We start from the raw sequence: 21,737 nt of genomic DNA, 5'->3' as shown, positions 1-21,737 counted from the left end.
TTTTTATCACTCCATTACCTGGTTAATCATGCCTTAATGTAACATGTAGATGGGGTATCAGTGAAACCACACTTCTCGCAAGGAGTCAGGTAACAAGCTTTCATTCAAAGCAAAGTTTCTATATCAATCGCATGGGTGGTTTTGCACACTATTCTACTAGTACTTCCAACTAAAGTGATTCATGCACATTGTGATTCATCAAGTTCCTCCTTCCCTGTGTGAAAATAACTAACTTTTAAGTTACAAACCCGAAGACTGAGTAATCTAAAAGCAGTAGGCCAGAAATAACAAGTGCAGCCATTTATGCAAAATATACCCGCAGTATTTTTTTTTAAATCAAATTCCCTAGAATGGAAGAAAAAAAAAATCTTAATAATATGAGTCACATTACGTACAGTTCAGGAGTACCAGCACTTACAGTAGAAATCAGATATCCACAAAGCACTATTGGCTAAATTGTGTTTCCGAGCGACATCAGAACAAATCCAGAGTAGCTCCACTTGATTAACTGAAAGCAAGATTTGGACCACTATACAGTAGAGATTAGGGTTGTCCAACTGGCACCCAGAAGCTACATGTGGCCTGTGAGGCTTATTGGCACAACTGTTGAAGTTGCTGCTATAGTACAGGTCCAGAACCAAGGGAATAAATGCTACTGCTGTTTGTTGCCCTGCCCTGTTGGCCACCAAGAAATTCAACATCTGGAGTCATTGTGCTGACTAAAATCAGCAGCAGGGAAAAGGGGGCAAGTGGCAGCTGTGTGCAGCCCTTGGGTTCTGCAGCCATGCAGACCAGCTGCCACCCTGCAAGGAGCTCCAAAAGCCAGATCCAGTCTGTGGGGTCAAACAAGTTCAACATGCCTGCAGTTGACAGAAAATAAAGCAGTAGATACTATAAGTTAATAGGAATAATATTAACATTCCTGAATAATGGCTAAAATGAACAGTAGAGCACCAGAAGATTATTATGCCCTTTACCACAAACTATGGCAAGTGACACACCGTTTCCTAGAGGGGAGGCGGTACGAGGTGGGATGGAGATGCTGGAGGACTATGTTTTCTTTTAAGAGAAGCCACAGCCTATACAGACATTTGCTCTCCCAAGAAAAACTCTCCTGGGAATAATTTAACCTTGGTTGTTCTAAGGCTATTTTTCTCATGGCTCAGCCATTTTACTTTAGGAGAAAGAGTCTGAACATCTGTATGCAGTGACTCCCCCAGAAGAAACTGAATGTCTATATGAGGCCCCTGGATGCTACTGCTATTCTTTTAACACTTTCTTCATCCTTTCTTATGTGGTTTGCAGAACAAAAACAACTCTTCTGTTCTACATTACCACTTCCTACTTTGTCAAATGTCTTAAATCAAGTGAGCTTTTTGGGTGGAATCTGAATTCCTGGTACTTTTAGCCTGGGAACTGCATGTAAGATACCATCCCAGTGATAAGACAAGACTCTTGATAGACATGGATATCATTTCGATAATTTTGGATTTGGACTCGGCATGGAAATATCCCTTTAGTCTTTTCTCTGTATCTCAGAATAATTGCTTAGATGATATATTAGAATTCCAATCACAGTTCTTAGAATTTTAATCACATGCATATGTATATCACGTATCAGTTGCCAGTTCTGTTACTTTTGTGGGCCAGCAGAGACCGACAGTGGAAGAAAAGGAAGTTAGTCACTAGGCTTGATGTAGTGTTTTTCTCACGTCTATCAGGTAAAAAAAAAAAGTATCGTTAATTTTATACAATTTAGTTGCCTTTCTTTAAAGGCAATTCAGTATTGTACTAATTCACTTGGGGTTTTTTTAGGTTACTGTTAATGTCATAAAAGTTGATAAAACACAAAAACGAAACAAAAAAGTTCTCTGATAATTAGGTGAAGGATTCTTTAAAATCATAATTTTAGAATTCCTTTCTGCACCACCTACAAGATAAGCAAGATGTGCATCTTAACTGTAACATCCAAATGAAAAAGAAACATAGAAAAGGAGTAAAATTAATCAGTAATCACAATACACTTAATTTAATACAGATTAATAATACATTTTATCCACCTATGCAAGAGTTCTAATATTACCGGTAAGCAGTGCATATATTTAGATGAAGATATGTGAGAGAGAGATTGTAAACATAAGGACTAGGGACAGAAATTCTTATATAACAAAGGAATTAGACCATCTGTCTGTCTGTCTGTCCGTCATGCTCTTGCAGCACTCTGGTTAGTAAAACAACCAGAGTGAAAAACAGTTGGGACGGACGGGTTGGAGTGAGCAGTGCTGGCCTTCCCCGCCTTCCCCTAGACCCCGCTGCTCACAGGCGATGGAGCACTGCCATGATAGAGGAGATGGAGTGGAGGGGAGAGGCCAGCGGCGCTGACGGCGGCAGCAGTTCGGGGTGCTGACAGAAGGGGATAGAGGGGCAAGCTTGTCTCCCCCTGTCCCCGCACTCCTGGGAGGCAGCAGCACAGGATGGTGGGTGGCGGTGCTCCGTCCCTGCCGGCCCCGTTCCCTCCCTCGTCATTCTTCACAGGCAATTGGCTAGTTACGCATAAACCAGGATAAGGGCTTGGAAACCGGTTGAAATCTGTAACACACTAGAAGTTCAGTGTACATAAACCACTTTTAAAATCGGTGAAACCAGTTTAAGATAAACCTGGATGTAGTATCAGACTTTAACTGATTTAGGTTAAACCAGTTTATTGAACTTCTGTCCCAGATCCCCTCCAGACCCCAGTTAACTCACAGTCCTCAGCATCCCTGGATGCTTTGCACCTCTCCCACAAACCCCTCCCTGCAGGGTAGGCAGGCTAGCCTTGGCCCAAATTCTTGTTTCCAGCTGAGCAGGGAGTTGTGCTCCAGAACCTCCCAGCTTCTAGCCTGGGCCACTTCAGACGTGTGGCTGCATTTCCAGAATCAAAAGTGAATGCCTGTTCACTTGTTTATCAGTTCAGTCTACATAGTTTAAACTAACCTGTGAAGATTAAATCAGTTCAGCCTCGGACTTTCTGACTGTCTATACTTCGTCAAGAAGTGCCATACTGGGTCAGATCAATGATCTAGCTACCTGAATATCCCGACTCCAACAGTGGCAGGAGTGGATTCTTCAGAGAGAGCATATGAACAGGGTAGATCTACAGTGATCTCTCTCCTGTCATATCCTCCCTGGCATCATTGGTTTTAGGATACCCTAATTGTTCTACTTAATAGCTATTAACCATCTATCATCCATGAATTTCTTCATCCTTTTCTGAGTCTGGCTATGCTATCTGACTCTAAAACCTGTGGTCAAGAGTTCCACAAGTTAACTATGCCGAGGATAAAAATGTACTTTGTTAGTTTTAAAGCCCGTTTCCTGCATACCCCTGCAGTCTGTGACCCCTGCTGCTTCTAAAATTCTGGGACTTGGTGAACAACAGGGTGAACAAGCCCTATGAGGACAGACTAAGCCCTATGAGGAGAGACTGGGGCACCCAGACCTCTTCAGCCTCTGCAAGAGAAGGTTGAGAGGCAACCTTGTGGCTGCCTATAAGTTCATCACAGGGGCACAGAATGGAATTGGTGAGGCTTTACTCACCAAGGCGCCCATGGGGTTTACAAGAAATAATGGCTATAAGCTAGCAGACAGCAGATTTAGACTGGACATAGGAAGAACTTCTTCACAGTTAGAGTGGCCAAAATCTGGAATGGGCTCCCAAGGGAGGTGGTGCTCTCCCCTACCCTGGGGGTCTTCAAGAGGAGGTTAGATGAGCATCTAGCTGGGGTCATCTAAAACCAGCACTCTTTCCTGCCTATGCAGGGGGTCGGACTCGATGATCTATTGAGGTCCCTTCCGACCCTAACATCTACGAATCTATGAAACAGTTCTATATGCACTTTGCTCACATCCTTCACAATTTTACAGACCTCTAACCTTTCCCCATCAGCCTTCAGCCCTGAGATGGATATATAGCCAGAATTATAATTCGATTTTAGTGTTTCCTTTTAATTTCCAGTTTGTTAAAATACATAGATGAGATTCATTCCCTGCAAATCATACTGTGCTTAATGTTGAACAACCCCTCTGCAGGGTGAAAACTATTATGCTTTAACTTTTGCACATAATGAAAGGAGGTGTAAATGTTACAGGAAAGAAAATAATACAGTTCTAGAAACCATACAGATGTAGATGGTGGGTCTAATCCTCATCTCGCATTAATTTATTTCACCAGTGCAATTCACTTACAGCAGTGTAAGAGGACAAATAAGTTCAATGTTATTACATATTTACATGGCATTTTTCACTTTAAAAGACAAAGACCTTTGTAAATTATGCATGTTACAAAACCAGTGAAATACAGATATATCGGGGTAAAAACCAGCCCACCCACACAAAGTGTATTGCATAACGGTAGGGGAAGAAAATTCTCTGTCCAAAACAACCTCCTACTCACAACATGTTCACTAGTAGAGTTAAGTGATTAAATATCATATTTCTTCTCCCCACCATTTTTTTATTGCAAACATTATAAAATTATGCATATACAGATTACTTTCCCTTTGCTTAAAAATATATATACATATTATCTACATTAGATAGAGTACTATACGTAGACAACAGTATCAAACAAAGACAAAACCATATGATAGGGGTAAGGTTTATGTTATATAGATTTTTATCAATTGCTGTTTGTTTCCTCTTTCCTTTCAATTGCATCTGACTTCTCTGCAGCCTTCAAGTAGTAGTGCATAGTCATTCAGTTTTTAAGAATGAATGCACTGATTGTGCATGCCTCTTGTATTTCCATTTCTCTAATGTTCTAATAGGAACCTTGATGGCAGAAATGCTTGCAGATAAATTACTTTTTTCAAGGAATACTAGAATATTAATGGGTAAATGTACATATTTGCACCAGAAATCAGAGTCTCAGAGGAATCATACACTAATCACACAACAGAAACAAAGCAATGTGATCTTTGCTCAGCTGAAAACCAAGAAATATGGCAAACCTTGAATATGCTCAGTGAACAGTTTTGCAAACAATCTATGTTTGAAGATTCACTACTAAGGATCAGTGTTATGATTCACATCACCCAGCACCTGTCAGAAGGGGACACAACACCTGTTTTGTCTGGTTATGAATTCAAGGGAACTGTTCATAGTTTCAAAATATTTAAGGCCAGAAGGGACTATTAAATTGCCTAACCTGGTTTGTATCTCACAGACTATATATGCCAATTTAAGCATAAAAGCTCTAGTTAGACTGAAGCTTTTCAGTCATCAGGAAACCAGTTGTTTACCCCAGACAAAGAACAAGAGAAGTTAAAATGCCATGAATGCCCAAAGCCCTTACACTGGGCATGAACTGATGAGGTAAGATGCCCTACAATTGCAGAAGCCAGATCATGTGCCACACTGCAAAATCCAAAAAGATGATTTCCCCTTCGGCCAAATCCTTTCCAAACCTAAATCTAGCACTCTGTATGACCTTGAGCAAAGGACATCAGCCAAAGGATACCAATCCAGTGTTTTGACTCCAGCTGAAGCCAATTTTTGACACTTCAGAAGATGCCATGCAGAATTCATGTAGCCAGTTCTCTCTCAAGGAAAAGCCAAATGTATAGGTAGTTACTCAAATGAGTCCTTTCCTACTAGATTGGATGTAGACGTAGGAGAAAGAGTTTTTGGGTGAAGCCATGTTCAGGGATCTAAGACATCTGGATTCCACGTCACGCTCTGTTGTGGCAAAAAGAATTGCTACGTTCTCTTAGACTTTCTAAATAGTTATTGTACGGGCATGCCCTTGTAAAGCGCAAAATGTGATTCCTCAGTATCATGTCAAGCGCAAGAAATTTCACAACAGGATGCTCATTTCTGCTATGCAGATCTCCAAAAGCAGTTTGCTTTTCTAAATTCTAATATTTATTAGAAACAAGTACAGAAACTAAAAATATCAGGTTTTATTGTTCAGTGAAAGGCTTTCATTATGAAAACCAGATGCAGATTCTTGATATTAACACAGCCATTTATCATTAGAAAACCACCATGAATTATTATATTAGCACAGTCAAAATATTTGTTCTGTATTACCCCTGCAAATACACATGCACACAAAAATCACACCTGTCATATTCTTTCTAATAATGATCTGTCTGAATCTGACATAGGGGGAAAAATAGAGGTCTTTAACAGCTGAGATAAGCAGAGCTGAGGCACTTTCCTTTCACTGGTACAAAATCCGACAGTCTTATTTATGAGTGGCTCCAGGACATAGTGTGAAACCAGCAGAGGCTGTTGTCATCAGCTTTCACTTATAATAGACTATCCCACATATTTTGGCAGCAACCACAGAAACGATCAAGTTAGTATTTGGAGAAAACTAAACATTTCCCATTTGCATTCTTCTGCTCCTTTTTTTAACCTTCAAACAACTTTAAAAGATACGTTTGAATCTGCATTTTACACAGCACCCAGATACCTCATCTCCAAAGTGGAGAAAAACATATGCTGTCAGCAAAGAACAAAATGATCTCCTTGATTCTAATACCTGTAATAGTAGCATGATAATAACCATGTGTGACAACTTCTCCCTCCTCTCAAAATAATTATGGCTCTCTACAATCCAGCATCTGGGTTACCAGATGTTACTGTCAAACACGTAAGCAATGGGCAGAAGCACTGCATAAACCTGGCCAGCATCCAGAGTTTTTTTGTCTGAATACCTCAGCAGATGCAGGTGGTTTTCAGCAGGCCAATATTTGGAACACCACACCATGTAAACCCAGTTAGATAAGCAAATAAAAGAGCATCAGTGAATAATGCACTGTATCCAGAGGGGTTCATCATAATCACGTTAGTTTGACTGAGACTGACATTCCTACACCCATTATTACTAGCCTATGTCAGAGGATTGCTAACAACTGATCTCAGACCAAAATAAAACAAACACAATTAATTCATTACTATACATTTCTAATAAACTGTATATCAAATGAAGGCACTTTACCACAGGTTAATATATGATTTGAAAATAAATGTTTTAACACACAGGCATAATATTTGATAGCTGGATGAGACATTAGCTTTTTAAAATAAAATAAAAACAAACAAATATTCCCCCCCCCCCAAAAATAGGGGAATACAGCAGGATTTAAGTGGTGTTATTAAGTCAGAATAATTTATACGTTTAAGACACATACTTATATCTTGGCACAAAATCTTTTTCGTGAAGATGATTTTCATACACAGGAGTTTTCATAGCATATGCCACTAAACTGTTGCAATTTGAAATTAAATTACCTTCAGTGAGGAAGCAAGCCAACCCTTAACTGGACTTGTTGATCAAAGTAAAAAAAAAACCCAAAAGACTAATTAATTGTAGGCCAAGTGTCCCAGGCTTAGGAGAACATGCCTATTAGTATTTTAGAAATAAAACATTTCTGGGTGGTAAATATTTAAAATGTACATAATTAATATAAGAACTAAAAAAAGTGAATGGGTTAAGGTATTGATTTTTATATAGGCCTTTTCACAGTAATCTGTAAAAACGTTTTGTAAAAGAGAAGTTAAATCTTGAAAACTTTAAAAAAAATCAAATTTGTAAACATTTATTAAAAAATAATTTCTTTGTAAGTGAAAGGGGAAAACAAGGATATTTAACACTGGTGTGAAATAACAGTAAGAGGACAATAAATCTTTTACACTTTTACAGTTATGCAGCCAGAGAGCAAAACTAAAGCAAGTTTGTTAGCAAAAGATTGCATCCATTATTTAGGGGCTGATCTCAGAAAGACATCAGGTATATATTGATGGAGGACTAAAGATACATAATCAAGGCACAAATCATTAAGGACGTTATTACAGCAGCACCTGCTGGCACTACAACGTTCAAGGCCTGTCAAATGTTTCTATTATAAACTTTTTTCATGGGTATAACTTGGCTGTAGGAATTTACTCTAGGCTGAAACATGGCTTACAAGCTCCTGACCTTCAAGCAAATGACATAAAATATGTCCAGCCATTTTTAACTGATGGTGGGACTGGAAGGGAGTCAAGAGATGTGCTTTACCAGATTTTAGATACATTTTGTGGTTTAATAAAACAGGTTTGGGTTTGTTCAAACAGAAAGAGAACCTTACAAGCTTTAACTCCAACCTAAGGAGTAAGTCGCTAAAGTCTAAAGAAAGAAGTAAAATAATTACGGCTTGATGATCAGTGAAAATAATCATCCTGACTTCAGATCTGTGACAATTTGACACAAATTGTGTAATTTTCCTAGAACATGCGCAGCAAACAGTTCTGCATTTAAATGACATAAGCAATGCCTGCAGTTACAGGTCCTAGCAAAATGAAGGGATTATTATTTCAGCAGCCATCAGCTATTCCAAACTAAAGCTGGGGGCCATGGTGCTGGGAAATGCATATCCATATGTAAGCTTCCTTCCCCAGGCCAGGTGTTCTGGGTTTCCAGACAGGTTATTTTTTCATGAGTCAAAGTTGTGCCCACAGAAACAAAGCAATAAAACAAAAATGTGTGCAAAACAAGGAGACAAAAACAGATAAACATAATCCTTCAGATCTTTCTTCAGACCCTAAAAAGGCAACCCAGGCTCACCAACATCCTGCAGTCCCCGCTAGCCCCAGCCTCTCCCCTCTGCAGACCCCGCTAGCCCCCACCATCCCACCCACCCCCTCCCCTTCCCCTGATTTTCCCTAGCTTAGGCTCCCAGCACCTAATTACCAAGGTAGATCAGGCAGCCATTTTTAACCCAATCTAACCCCGCTGAACTTCTGTCTGTAACATCTGTACAAAGCCTCATTTACTACTTACCAGCTCCAGATGGCCTTCCAGCCCTCTTGCCAACCAGGCTAAGAACTGGTGTCTAACTGCACCTGGTGTTTCAGGCTTTGAAGGCTGTACCTCCTTAAAACATAGGAAATGTATGTAATTGTATCTCAAAGACTTTATAGCCTACATGCGTGAAATTCCAGATATTGAAAATCAACTAATTTAACTGCTAAGATAGCTACTTCAGTCATCGCATACAACATTTAACAAACATAACATACACACAGATATATAAAGGTTTATATATCAGTGGTGGTAAATAGCATTGTGTGCGATTTGGTTTACGTGGTACCCAACTAACCCCAGCACAGGTTATTGTATATAAGACAGATCTGCTAAGATTTTCTAGGCACAAAAGTGCAAAGATTAGGTTGTATCCTGTATACTACGCTGCATCTCTAATCTTGCCTATGTAAGAAGGCATCCCATGTTAGTATATTTAGCAATCAATTATTTATACCCTACGCTGTCTGTATTGATTCTTCATACTATTGTTGTTGCGTTAAGGATGTCATGCTACGCCATAAGTGGACAGGGCTGGCGGTCAAACCTCAGGAGAAGCCAGGAAGGAAATGAGAAGACAAGAGATGTGTCCGGGAAACTGTTGGAGATCCAGAGAGTCAGGAAGAGCATGAGCTTAGGAGGCCAGCCAGGCAAGGCATCCAGGAAATCCATCAGTCAGTAGAAGCACAATCCAAGAGTACAGCAGCCTAGGTACAAAGTTGCTCCTTGCTGCCCAGATACTTCCCCTTTTAAAATCAGAGGGTTATATGGGAACGGGAAAGAGGCAGGCCAAGGCCTCAGGTTCAAGACCATGGAATGACCAAGGGCAAAAAGTGCAACAGTTACTAGATAAGGCTGAGATTCTCAACCAGGGTGCTATGTGCAAACCCCTACAGGATTCACAAAATAAACCCAGGGTTTTCAAATAGGAATCCATAGTATCAAAACCAGTCTGACTTCTTGCAGTCTTTCCAAGTTCTTTGCAACAAAACAATTGCTCTAGTACTTCTCCATGGCCGATAAAACAAGTGACAGTTAGAGCTGGCATTTTCAGAGAGCAACTTGACTCTAACATTAGGTTTACTGAGCCTAAGTCATCTAAAAACCACCGAGTTAAGGAAAAGCATTCATGTCCCTGACCAACATTCCTCCTGCTTGAAAGTCTGCTCTTTCTTCATATAAGAAACTTAAGCTGACATTGTAGCAACCCGTTTCCTGGACCCTTTAGAGGTTTCACATGTAGGAAAGCACTTTGGGCTATGTGGAGACCCTAGAGCTTAATCATCTTTCCAGGGTCCTAGAACCACCAACTCTCTGGCAGTGCAGTTGTATTGAAGCTGCAATGCTAGGGAGATAGTCCAGACTTCCTAGAATGGCAAGGGCTCAAAGGGCTCCCTCCACTAAATCCCCACGAAATCTGGAGGGTTTCATCCACATAGCCTAATCCACAGTGAGGGCAAATCTCCTTGCATCCTAAAGGAAATATTTCTAAAGGGGTTCTCATGGACATTTGATAAACCGTAAACCAGCTATAGAAAGGGTAATGTGGTCTTAAATACATTTATGAAGACAGGCTCCACTCAGACTAAATATTATCTGAACACAGCTTCTGTCCTTTTTTGGAGCCTGTTTTAACATTGAGTCATTGCAAAGTCAGGAGAAAATAAAATGAGACTTCATTTTATTTGTGAGATTTGCTCTACCCAAGGGAACCACAGATCATTGTTACTGCCGCAATTCGAACATGTTACAATTTCTGCAATGGCACTGCTGGCAAAGCTGCAAACACAAAATTAGATGAATCCAATCACAATGTGACGAAAGCATGCAAAACCAATTCACAAACTCATAACAAGGAGGCAGGTTTTTATTATTCTGATGTTTTTGAAAGGGTAACAAAAATCCCTTATTTTAACAGTACCTTAAACTTGACAGTAGAGAGTTGTAAATTCAAAATAATGCCCTCAAACCCCTTACATCATTGAGAATGGCCATAAGACACCATTCTAAAGGAAATATTGTAGAGCCAGGTTTTGCTTAGACATCTGTTATTGTCCAGGACCAAATCTTCCATCTTACTATAATATAAACAGCAGTGAAAGGTAACTTCACATCCATCAGACACCCAGTTTGTAAGAGCTCTGTACAATATAGTGAAGGTAAATAAGATGTGGCAACTTCAAAATGTTAAAAGCTGAAAACTTAAGTCCTTCATCAGGCAAAACTCTCACTGATTTTTTAAAAAGCTTTGCTTGATGAAGGGCTTCAGAATATAATCCTGTCAAACTAAAAGTGACAAAAAACCGTGGAGAAAGGCAAGAATTCTTGTGGATGATAACTTTTATTGGACCAGCTGCATGCTTGAGAGGGACATGAGCAAGTTTTTGGGTATCACAGTATCCTTCCTCAGGCCTCTGGAAAGGGTTCTGGGGAAGGTACCTGAAAGCTTGCCTATGTCTAACCCAACCATACCATTGATCCAATAAAAGATATGACCCACAAGCACTCGTGCATCTCACCCATTTCCTGGACCAGCATGGAAACAACATAAGCCCAACACTACCAACACATGGAACAATTCTAGAAGGTGCAAAAACTAGAAAACAACAGTTATTACACTTAATTTGGGATCAGACCTCTGACACACTTCAATATAAATTTCCTATTCAGTCAAAGGTATTTACTAGAGTAAGGAATTACCTCAATGTGAGTAAGGATGAAGCTACTCTGATGGCCTTTTGTTATTTTGAATTAACCTTACTATGAGAACCACAGTATGTTATATCCATACCTTCATCCCACAAAGGCTTTCCGTTACAGTGCATGGAAAACACCTGTGACTGAAAATTAATCACTCCCTCATTAGAACAAGACAACTGATTAAAGTGAACATCAAGCTTATGTGATTAGAAAGAATATCCTATCCAGCTGAAACTGGATGCAGACTTTTGGTAGGTAGAATATAAACATGGTCAAGAAATCAGAGCCAACATTTCTATTTAAAAATCAACAACAACAACACACACATACACACACCTGTCAAGATTCTGGTTTTGTCTCACCATAAGCCAGCACTTCAGTACCAACAGTATGCCTAGTACTATGATATGTGATCAGCTGAGTGCAGGATCAGAAGAAAGGCCACTGGGCACTGAGAAACCAATACCACTTTCTTCAGCATTACAAGTTTTCTCAATAATCTTTCATCAAAGTAGCTACCTGGTTCGGGCCTGCTTAATTTATGGCATTACAAGTTCAGCTGTTCACTTTATTAAAGAAGAAAAAGCATCTTAAACATTAAAGGCCTCATCTTCCCTACTGGAATCATATTAAGCTATAGTCTCCTGTTGTCCAAATGCCATTCCAACAGAAACAATTCTTTTACAGGGATTGCAATGACTCTTATAAGTGTCATAAAGAATCAAAAAAATTGAAATATACAGCAACTATATCAGACTCCTCAGCCATATCATTTTCATGCACGCACCAGTATGAATTACTACATTCTCTGTTTTCAAAATACTGAATTCATTTCAATCATCATCACTGGCAGTCCCTCGCAGTCGAGGATGATTGTCTCCCATGATTGTTATGATCTGTGGGTCCAAAGATGGCTGGCAAGACTGATCTGGGATTGACAGATTCTGCTGCAACTCAGGCATGAGTTTCCATTCGGGGTAGGTGGCTCTGGATTCTTGATTCAGTCCGCAGCATGCCGTTTCTGGTGCTCCCACTTCTCTGTCTCTTGCTGTCATACTAAGGTTTCAAGTACTGAGATCCTTGTAGCAGACTCTTTCTCCATTTGGGGTGGTCCTGGGCAATCATCTCCCATGAGTTGATGTCAATTTTGCATTTTTTTATGTTGGCCTTAAGCACAGAGGCAGAAAAGGATCTTGGAGTCACTACTGATTCCAAGATGAACATGGGCTGCTAATGTGGGGATGCGGTCAGGAAGGCTAACTGCACCTTGTTATGCATCCACAGATGCATCATGAGCAGGTCCAAGGCGGTGATCCTCCTCCTCTATGCAACATTGGTCAGGCTGCAGTTGGAGTACTGTATCCAGTTCTGGATGCCACACTTCAGGAGGGATGTAGCCAGCATTAAGAGGGTCCACAGGAGGGCCACTCACATGATCAGTGGGCAACAGGGCAGACCTTATGAGGAAAGGCTATGGGACCTGAACCTGTTCAGCCTCCACAAGAGAAGGCTGAGAGGGGATCTGGTGACTGCCTATAAACTTGCCAAGGGGGAACAGCAGGCAATAGGAGAGTCCCTGTTCCCCCGAGCACTACCGGGGCTAACAAGGAATAACAGCCATAAGCTGACTGAGAGTAGATTCAGGCTAGATATCAGGAGGCACTACTTCACAGTCAGGGCAGCTACGAGCTGGACTCAACTTCCAAGGGAAGTGGTGCTCGCCCCTACCCTGGGGGTCTTCAAAAGGAGGCTAGACAGTCACCTAGCCAGGGTCATTTGACCCCAACATCCTTTCCTGCCCATGGCAGGGGATCGGACTTGATGATCTGCTTAGGTCCCTTCCAACCCTACCACCTATGAAACTATGAAACATCCTTGAGGTGCTTTTCCTGTCCTCCTCTTGAGCATACACCTTGACTGGGCTGGGAGAATAATACTTTCTTTGGGAATCTAGAGTCAGATATCTGGATGACATGCTTGGCCCAGCAAAGTTGATGTTAGATGTTCATTGCCTCAGTGCACATGGTGTTTGCTTGTGAGACAAAACCAAATGTTGGTGCGTCTATCTTCCTACTGGATTTGAAGGATCTTCTGCAGGTAGCATTGATGGTACTTTCTCAACAACTTGAGGTGTCTCCTTAACAATGTCCAGGTCTCAACTCTGTACAGCTAGGTGGGAATCACAACTGCTTGGTAAATCATGAGCTTTTGTTTTGGATCTGAGGTTATGATCTTTGAACACACATTTCCAGCAGGCATCTGTAGGCTGCACTTTGTCAGTGAAGCAGAGTAGGGCCAGGGGCCCCAACGACCTTACGCCCAGCAGGTCTGTGCCATGAGGGATAGGCCTCATTATCCTCACAGAATCAGATAGCAATGTTTACCACATTCTTGCCTGCCATGACTTGATGTAATATATAAATATCAGGAAGTGTTCTCCTTACTGAGAGTTCACTTCAAGTACATTAGGCCTGCTTCTCCTGTGGCTCCAATCTCCCCTTACACTCCAGCCAAACATCAACCCGATGTTCAGATATCACCAGAAATCTATCAGTTGTTAATGGATGTTCTACTTCTCTTCTGTTCTTTCTTTTTCTTGGCTTAGAATGTTCTCAGCATCGATTCTGGATGAAGGGGATGGAGTGGACTCAGAGAAATGTCTAGTCATCACTAAAACAAAAGGCAACTGCAGCAACCAAAGAGCAGCACAGTCCATGTAAGTATCTGGCAGTCCCCAAAGTACCAGGATGCTATGCACTTTCCTTTTTTCTTTAACACAGGTATAGATTCCTTTCCCTGAGGGCTGGAGGGATGATCCTTGTCTGGGCACAGCCTCACAGATAGGAACAACTTAACTCAAAGAAAAAAACTAACCGCAGCTAGGCAATGTCATTGCCTTCCCCAGCAGTCCAATATTATAGATATAGCTTGGGACTCCTCCCCCTTATTCAATATGGTCCTAAAATCAATTAGCCAGCCCTCTGTCTATTATATAACATCAACTCCAGTGCAAAAGAAAAAAAGAAACAACCTTCTTTCATGCTGAGTGGCTTACGGTTGCTTTGTCCTTCCCAGCACTCATGTATCCATTTATTGGAGAAAGCCAATGAGGGTATACTCCATAGTCAAAGCTCCTCTGAGTTCTGGGACTGAGATCTGCTCCTCTCCTCTTCCCCAGGGTTCAAGCAGCTGGGACTTCAGGCTAGGTTAGTGGAACTTGCCTAATTCCTCCGTCTGCCCTTCTTTCCCCTCTGGCATGGCCACTCCACTGGAAATTGGTGTTCCTGCACCTGATGTCCTATCTGGAAGGACCAACAACTGATAAAGCAGCGTTCTGGCAGCCATGGCATTCCCAGCACAGGTGCCATTTCCTGTAGGTCCAGTAAGTTTCCCAGGTTTTTCTTCTTGTTCTCTGAAGTGCTGGAGGAAGCCTCTTCCCACACTTGCCCATTTGAGGTGATGTTGGATTTCTTTGTCAATGGCAACCTTCTGCAAGAGATGCCTTCCAAGGTATGAGAAATATTCAGTGTTCTCCAAAGTCTCACAATGAATCTGAATTACCAGAGCTGGGGACTGCTCATTAAGAGTTTGTTGATAGAGCTTCTGAATGTTAAGCATAAGTCTCATTTTCTTGTATGCCTCAGTAAAGATGTTGATAATTACCTGAAGGTCTGCTTCTGAGTGAGCACATGCTACAGCATCATCAGCATACTGGAGATTGAGGCCAGGGTGGTCTAAAATGCCGAATTATTTTGACTTATATTCAACCATTTGAAAAACTTTAAATGTATTACCATTTCAGTCCGACGCCACAACCTACAACTCCATTTTGATTACAGGAATTCAATTCAATTCAATTGCCATGTTCCAAATACTAATCCATAGTTGCATTATTGACAATGTAGTAAGAATATCTATATCTTGATATTCGTACTATTACAATTACTGCATATAGTCATGCATGACGCAAGGATTTCTTAAGGTGAAATCTTTTATTATCCAAACTATGCAGCTGGTTTACAGTTAGACTTCCATTAGGTCAGACCAGGAACTGCCAATACAGCACAGTTAAACAAGCAAACCAAAAACCCCACACAAACACACATGCACACAATTCTTAGAAGGGGGGGGGGGGGAGAAATTACAAGGGGTAGCAGACAAACAAATTATGGCCACGATATCCGTCTAATACTAGTATGCATACAGAAAAGCTTTCCAATAAACAGTTACTATTTTACTGTAACGTTTGTTATATTGTTCACGATATTGTTATATTGATGCTAAACATACAAATGGATAAAAGCACATGGATAAGAACACCAATAATGGGTTCTGAAACATTTAATATCACTCACTGACATCAAAGTCAAGCTGTAATGGTTTGAGGAACATAGTTTGACACCTACAAATATATCAAAAGGTAGGCATATTTTTATAGGTTAAGTCAAAGAGTTTGTTTCATTTTGCCACAATGAGCTTTACATGTTTTAGAGATATCCATCCCAAATCACAGTAACACAATTCATTGTGCATTGAGACCAAATTTCGAAAAGACTCAGTAACTATGACTGTAGACAAATTTTCAAAAGTAGTTACGCCATTTAGATGCCAAGACAGTTGCATGTTGGATACTGAGCTCTTTTGAGAACCTGATTAACTGTCATAAAGGGGAGATACAGAGGATTGATTACTATTTTCAACTGACTGGTCACTTCTGACCAAATTGAAAGAGACTTCTTAGGAAATTGGTCCTATTCCTCAACTGTTGTTGTTACAAAAACATGAGATGACCTGCAAACCACTCCAGTTATATTTCATAATATACCAAAAAAAAAATGGAGTTTATGCAAAACAGCTAAAATCTAATAGTGATATTTCCAAAGACTCAAATAGAACCTGGGTGTCTCCAGAGCCAGAAAGGGTCTATTCTTCCCTTTCAGATTGGACCATGCTGCTGAAGCTTCAGGGGACTTGTTTAAAAGACCCCAACGTGGAAGAAAATCCCCCTCCCCTTCCATGCTTAGTCACATCCAGTCCCCTCCACTTCCTTTTCCCCCCACCTGCTATGATTGCTTTCTCTGCTGTCTGAGGGTAAAGGGATCTACAGAGCTGCTGCTGCCCAGTCCAGCCGGGCTGTACAAGGACCGGATTCACCTAGGGCAGTGACAGCAGGAGTGGCTTCCCACACTTATTCCTGGAGGGACTGAGCAGTATGGAGGAACCCAGCTCCTCCCCACTGCTGCCGCTGCTATTCATTTCATAGATTCATAGATGTTAGGGTCGGAAGGGACCTCAATAGATCATCGAGTCCGACCCCCTGCATAGGCAGGAAAGAGTGCTGGGTCTAGATGACCCCAGCTAGATGCATATCCAACCTCCTCTTGAAGACCCCCAGGGTAGGGGAGAGCACCACCTCCCTTGGGAGCCCATTCCAGACCTTGGCCACTCTAACTATGAAGAAGTTCTTCCTAATGTCCAGTCTAATCTAACTGTGAAGAAGTTCTTCCTAATGTCCAGTCTAATGTAACTGTGAAGAAGTTCTTCCTAATGTCCAGCCTAATTTCAGTCCATCTCCTCTGCAGCCTGGCTGGAGCAAGCAAGAGCAGCTCTGAAAAGCAGCTCTAAAACTGGAGGAGAAGGGGAGAAGAGGCGAGGAAATGTGCCTCTGAACATGAAGGGAGAAGGTAGGGGTGCTCACCTGCTTTGAGAACTTTAAAAAGTGCCCAAAGGCTTCCATATCATGGTCTGCCTGCACCAGTGAGTTGGGGGGGGGGGCGGGCAGGGGAGGGGAAGAGCCTGGGAACAGGGGTACAGCCATCCATGTAGCTTCAGTACCCCGCTTTGCCAAATCCTGGATCCACCCTTGAGTATTTCACGTTACTTGTTCCAGAAAAAAAAATCTCTTGTTCAGAGTGGGGAAAAAGAATACAACAGTCTGATCAAAGCTGAAATAAGAGTTATGACTTGGGGGTGTTAGGGGGAGGGGTGGAAACGAAAGATGTTGAGAGACCAACCTTATCTATGTGTATGAACAAGAAAGGGAGAATAAAGAACCTGGGCATCTGCTGATTATACAAGCATAAGCAATACAAGCACAGCCCCACAAAGCTTTAAGTAGATGACCTCGGAAATGACCAAAAAATATTATCTAGATCCAACCGGTGCAGGAGAGAAAGGAAATCCTGCAGGACCATTATGGAAATGACACACAGTATATGAAAAAAGCTTTTTTTTTCCTGACAGAAAACACTTCTGTAAGGTGAACCTTTAGACAAAGAAAAAAAAGAAAAATAATTATCTCATTCACAGTCCTTAACCATGGTTGAACTGAGACACTGAACACTTTTTATAGCATAAAGCTCTGAAAAGAAATCAAGCAAGACCTTTCTGAGGGTCTTAAAAACCCTTATTGAGTTCAACCCCATTATCTGAGGAAGTGTACACTTTCTACCTGTATTAATGACTTTTTCATCTAACACATTTAGAATCAATTCCAGCTTGTACCGTTCAACAACTGCAGCTTGCAGGTGCATTAAAATATTTGCTTGTGACCTCTTTGTGAAAGAAAGAATTCCACCATGCAAACATGTAATCCCCACTAGAAATCAGAATGGCATCCACCAAAAATAAGGCATCAAAATACAAAAAGTAAACACTCAAAAATTAGGAACACACTTCAAATCTCCTTAACCTAAAGAATGTAAGCAGAACAAAACCAATCACATGCTACTTTTCCTTTCTTATCAGGTCCAGTAGTTTCAAATGAAAAACAGGAGTTTCTCATTTCCTTGAAAACAGAAATTGTGGAGGGAAGTGGGGAGGTGGGTCCTTCGCTTTTCAAGAAATATTACTACAACTCTGGACGTCAGCCAGTCTGAAAATTCAACAATTAGGAGACTGCAAAAGGAGATCCCAATATGCTTTCCACAACTCATGGCTTGTGGAAGACCCTCCTGAATGAGTTCTCACACAGCATATATGCTAGGCAGAACTCTCTGCAAATGCTCATTTGAGCCTTGAACCGTAGCTCATTAAAATTTATTCAAAAACCAGGTTAATTCTGTTAATTAGGGAAAACACATCATCAGAGCTGCTATCCTACTCATCCTTACTATTATGACCTCTTACTTCAAAACTGGGATTCTGTCCAAAATCTTTAGAAATCAGAAATCTGCTAATCAGGCTGTCCTGAGCAAATCAATTTTTATTTGCTATCAGAAACATAAAAACGGAGGATAAGTTCTGAAAACCTGGTTTCACTACCTCCACTTCAGGAATATTGAAATGTCTACAGGGGTAAGTAAATGTAATATCAGAATTTGTTCTCTCTTCATAATGTACCTTTTAGAAAAACTCATTCTAATGAGGTTCTGTATCCAGAAGGAGGAATTTTTAAAACAAATATTATTTTCTATACACAATTGATATGGTCTAAAGGCTTCCTGTCTTGCAAGAGTTCCTTTCTTTTTTCTTTTTTTTTTGGTTTAAACAAATCTTTAGAAGATAGATGAAATTCATAGATTCATAAAAGTTTAAGGCCAGAAGGAACCATTAGATCATCTAATCTGACTTCCTACACATGACAGGTTCCTAAATTTCACTCAGTTACCGCCGCGCTGTGCTTGATAACTTGTGTTTGACTAAAGTATATCTTCTAGAAGGCCTCAAGCCAGGATCTGAAGACATCAGAAGATAAGAATTTGACACTTTTCTTGGTAGTTTTTTATAGTAGTTAATCATACTCACTGTTAAATGTGTCCATTTCTATTTTAATTTTTCTGGCTTCAGCTTGTAACCACTGGTTCTTGTTATGCCTTTTTACTACTAGATTAGGGGCTGTTAGTACCTGGTATTTTCTTCCCATGAAGGTACTTTTACACTGCCATCAATTCATCTCAATCTTTTTTGATAAACTAAGCAGATTGGAGCATTAAAGTTTTTCACTGCAGGATATTTTCCCCTTGCAATGTTGAATTTCATTTGAAAACCAGCTAAAAGAAAAGCCTCATTCACCGACATGCCAGGCTTAGTATATGCTTACCAATTACTAGTTTAAGAGAAGATCCTGTTGCAGCAAATATAATGCTAGCCTACAGTTGATATCAACAGAAATAAGAATGCTAAATCTTGCAGACAAACTATGACTCCACCTGCTACTGTTTCCAGTCAATGGGAGGTATACCACCAATTTCAGCAAGAATGAGGTGAGGTACTACATATAATATGCACATCTTGTGTGTGTATGTGCTGTATGCATACATATTTCATATAATGGCAATAGGCAAAATACAAAAGGACTTGATAAAATGCATTTAAGGTGCACCTTTCTTTGAAGTGTGAACAATAGGGCTGTGCAAAACGGCTGTGTTTCGATTCAGTTTCAGATTCGGCCGTTTCGGAGGTCAGTGATTCATTTCAGTGTTTCGGACCACTATCCTGTTTTGTTTTGTTTTGGCTCTGCCAAATATCCTCTGAATCTGTTTTGAATGGGATGCAAAGCAAGCTTTTCACAGCCTTACCCAGCTGGGCAGGGCTTGGGGCCCCAGCAGGGAGCAGGACGGGGCTGTGGATGGGTTGTCTGGGGGAAGGGGAGGGCTGCTGCCCTCTGTGCAGACAAGGAGACCCCTGCACAGATCTCTGATCCCTGTCATGCTGGGTCATGGGGCAGGGAAGCAGCACAGAGCAGCAAGCAAGCCTGATGGTGCCTGCTGCATGACTCTGCTCCACAGGAAGCAGAGATCCATGGCAGGGGTCTCCTTGCTGCCACTGCTCTCCCCAGCAACATGGGGCTACACAGGGAGGGCAGTGGCAGTGAGGAGACCCCAGTGCAGATCTCAGCTCCCTGTGAAGCCACATCACACAGCAGGGACCAGCACTGCCCTGCCACTTGACCTGGCTCTGCTGGAAGCAGAGAGCTATGCCGGGGTCTCCTTGCTGCCACTGCCTGCCCAGTGCAGTCCCTCACCTCTGCTCCCTACAGAGCCAGGTCAGGCGGCAGGTTATGCCCTGCCACCCAACCTGGCTCCACAGGGAGCAGAGATCCACGCCAGGGTCTCCTCGCTGCCGATATCTGCCCCGCACTGCATACAGCTGTTTCCTTGCAAGCCTGGCTCCGAAACGCTGAAATTTTACAAAACATTTCAGATGCCTCATTCTGTTTCGGAGATGTTTTTGAGCCTTCCATTTTGATTCGGATTTAGTGTTTTGGGTGCTATAATGGCCCCAAACATCTCCAAAACGAAACAGCTGCCTAAATTTTGCACAGCCCTAGTTAACAACTTTTCTCCAACTTCATCAGGGGTTGAAGTTCCTTGGTAGCTTGTACGTATCTATTAGGCGCAAAGGGCCCTTGTACATATACTCAGCCTTTAGTCACTAAAAATGTTCCTGGTTAAATTTTTCTTAGTTTCAGATGGCTAAATAAGCAATGTGGATGTGATTTACCACGTAAAGGCTTATCATGCTATGACTAGTAAAAAGCGCTAGAGGGCAGGTCAGAACAATTTTACTCTCATGCCCTTTCAGCCCTACCTTACTGCCAGGCAGCAATTTAGGACAAGAAATGCTCAGCCACAGCACTTTGGCCACTCTCTTTTCCCGGGTGCAAGTTGCACAGGGCACTTGTGGGGCTGAGGTATGAAATCTTTCCATGCAAAGCTAACCTCAAGTGTACACAAGCACAGGGCACTTGGGTGCTTTTTTTTGGCACCAAACCTTTCTGGGCAAAGCCCTGCAGGACTCCCCAAGCGTACACAAGCATCTCCCAAAGCTGGGTGAAGGGGGGGGCACCCTTCAGGTGACACGCTGTTTCCACAGGGTGCTGGTTGCGGGGTACCCTTCGGGCTACCCCCAAGTGTGCTCAAAGCATTGCCTGTCCCCTGGCTCTGGGGTCCCAAAGGGCATCATCCCCCGTCCTACCTGGGTGCCCCTTGCTTTCCCTGGATGCAAGTTGCACGGGGCACTGGGGTGCTTTTTCTGGCCCCAAAGCTTTCCATGCAAAGCCCCGCATGTTTTGGCGCAAAATTTTCATGTGCTTACCAGGCCGGTGCCAGACCGTCTGTTTTTTGGGGGGGTTTACGCCAGAATGAGGCAGCTGTGTGTGTGTAGGGCGGGGGGGTGGTGTCTGTCCCCTTGAGTGCCTATAAATTTGTTGAGTAGCGAAAGACTGGGGTGCGTACTCTGTAGACTTTTGCGGTGGATGAGA

General features: G+C 41.8%; 1 protein-coding gene and 1 long non-coding RNA gene across 5 annotated transcripts in view; one reads left to right on the top strand and one right to left on the bottom strand.

Moving 5' to 3' along the window:
• LOC109280934 (uncharacterized) overlaps positions 1–15,637 on the top strand; it is a 76,457-nt gene extending 60,820 nt beyond the window's left edge. The window contains exons 2-3 of the long non-coding RNA XR_002087425.2: positions 14,139–14,249; positions 14,712–15,637. This is a non-coding gene — a long non-coding RNA (uncharacterized LOC109280934). The remainder of the gene's footprint in view (positions 1–14,138; positions 14,250–14,711) is intronic.
• The window catches only part of NAALADL2 (N-acetylated alpha-linked acidic dipeptidase like 2), a 1,094,482-nt gene that overhangs the window by 585,386 nt on the left and 487,359 nt on the right, over positions 1–21,737 (bottom strand). The gene's annotated exons all lie outside the window — the stretch shown is intronic.

This window comes from Alligator mississippiensis, chromosome 7 (assembly GCF_030867095.1).
Source record: "Alligator mississippiensis isolate rAllMis1 chromosome 7, rAllMis1, whole genome shotgun sequence".
Lineage (NCBI taxonomy): Eukaryota > Metazoa > Chordata > Crocodylia > Alligatoridae > Alligator > Alligator mississippiensis.
The sequence above is the reverse complement of the archived record's forward strand: the minus strand, read 5'-3'. Positions and strand labels throughout refer to the sequence as shown.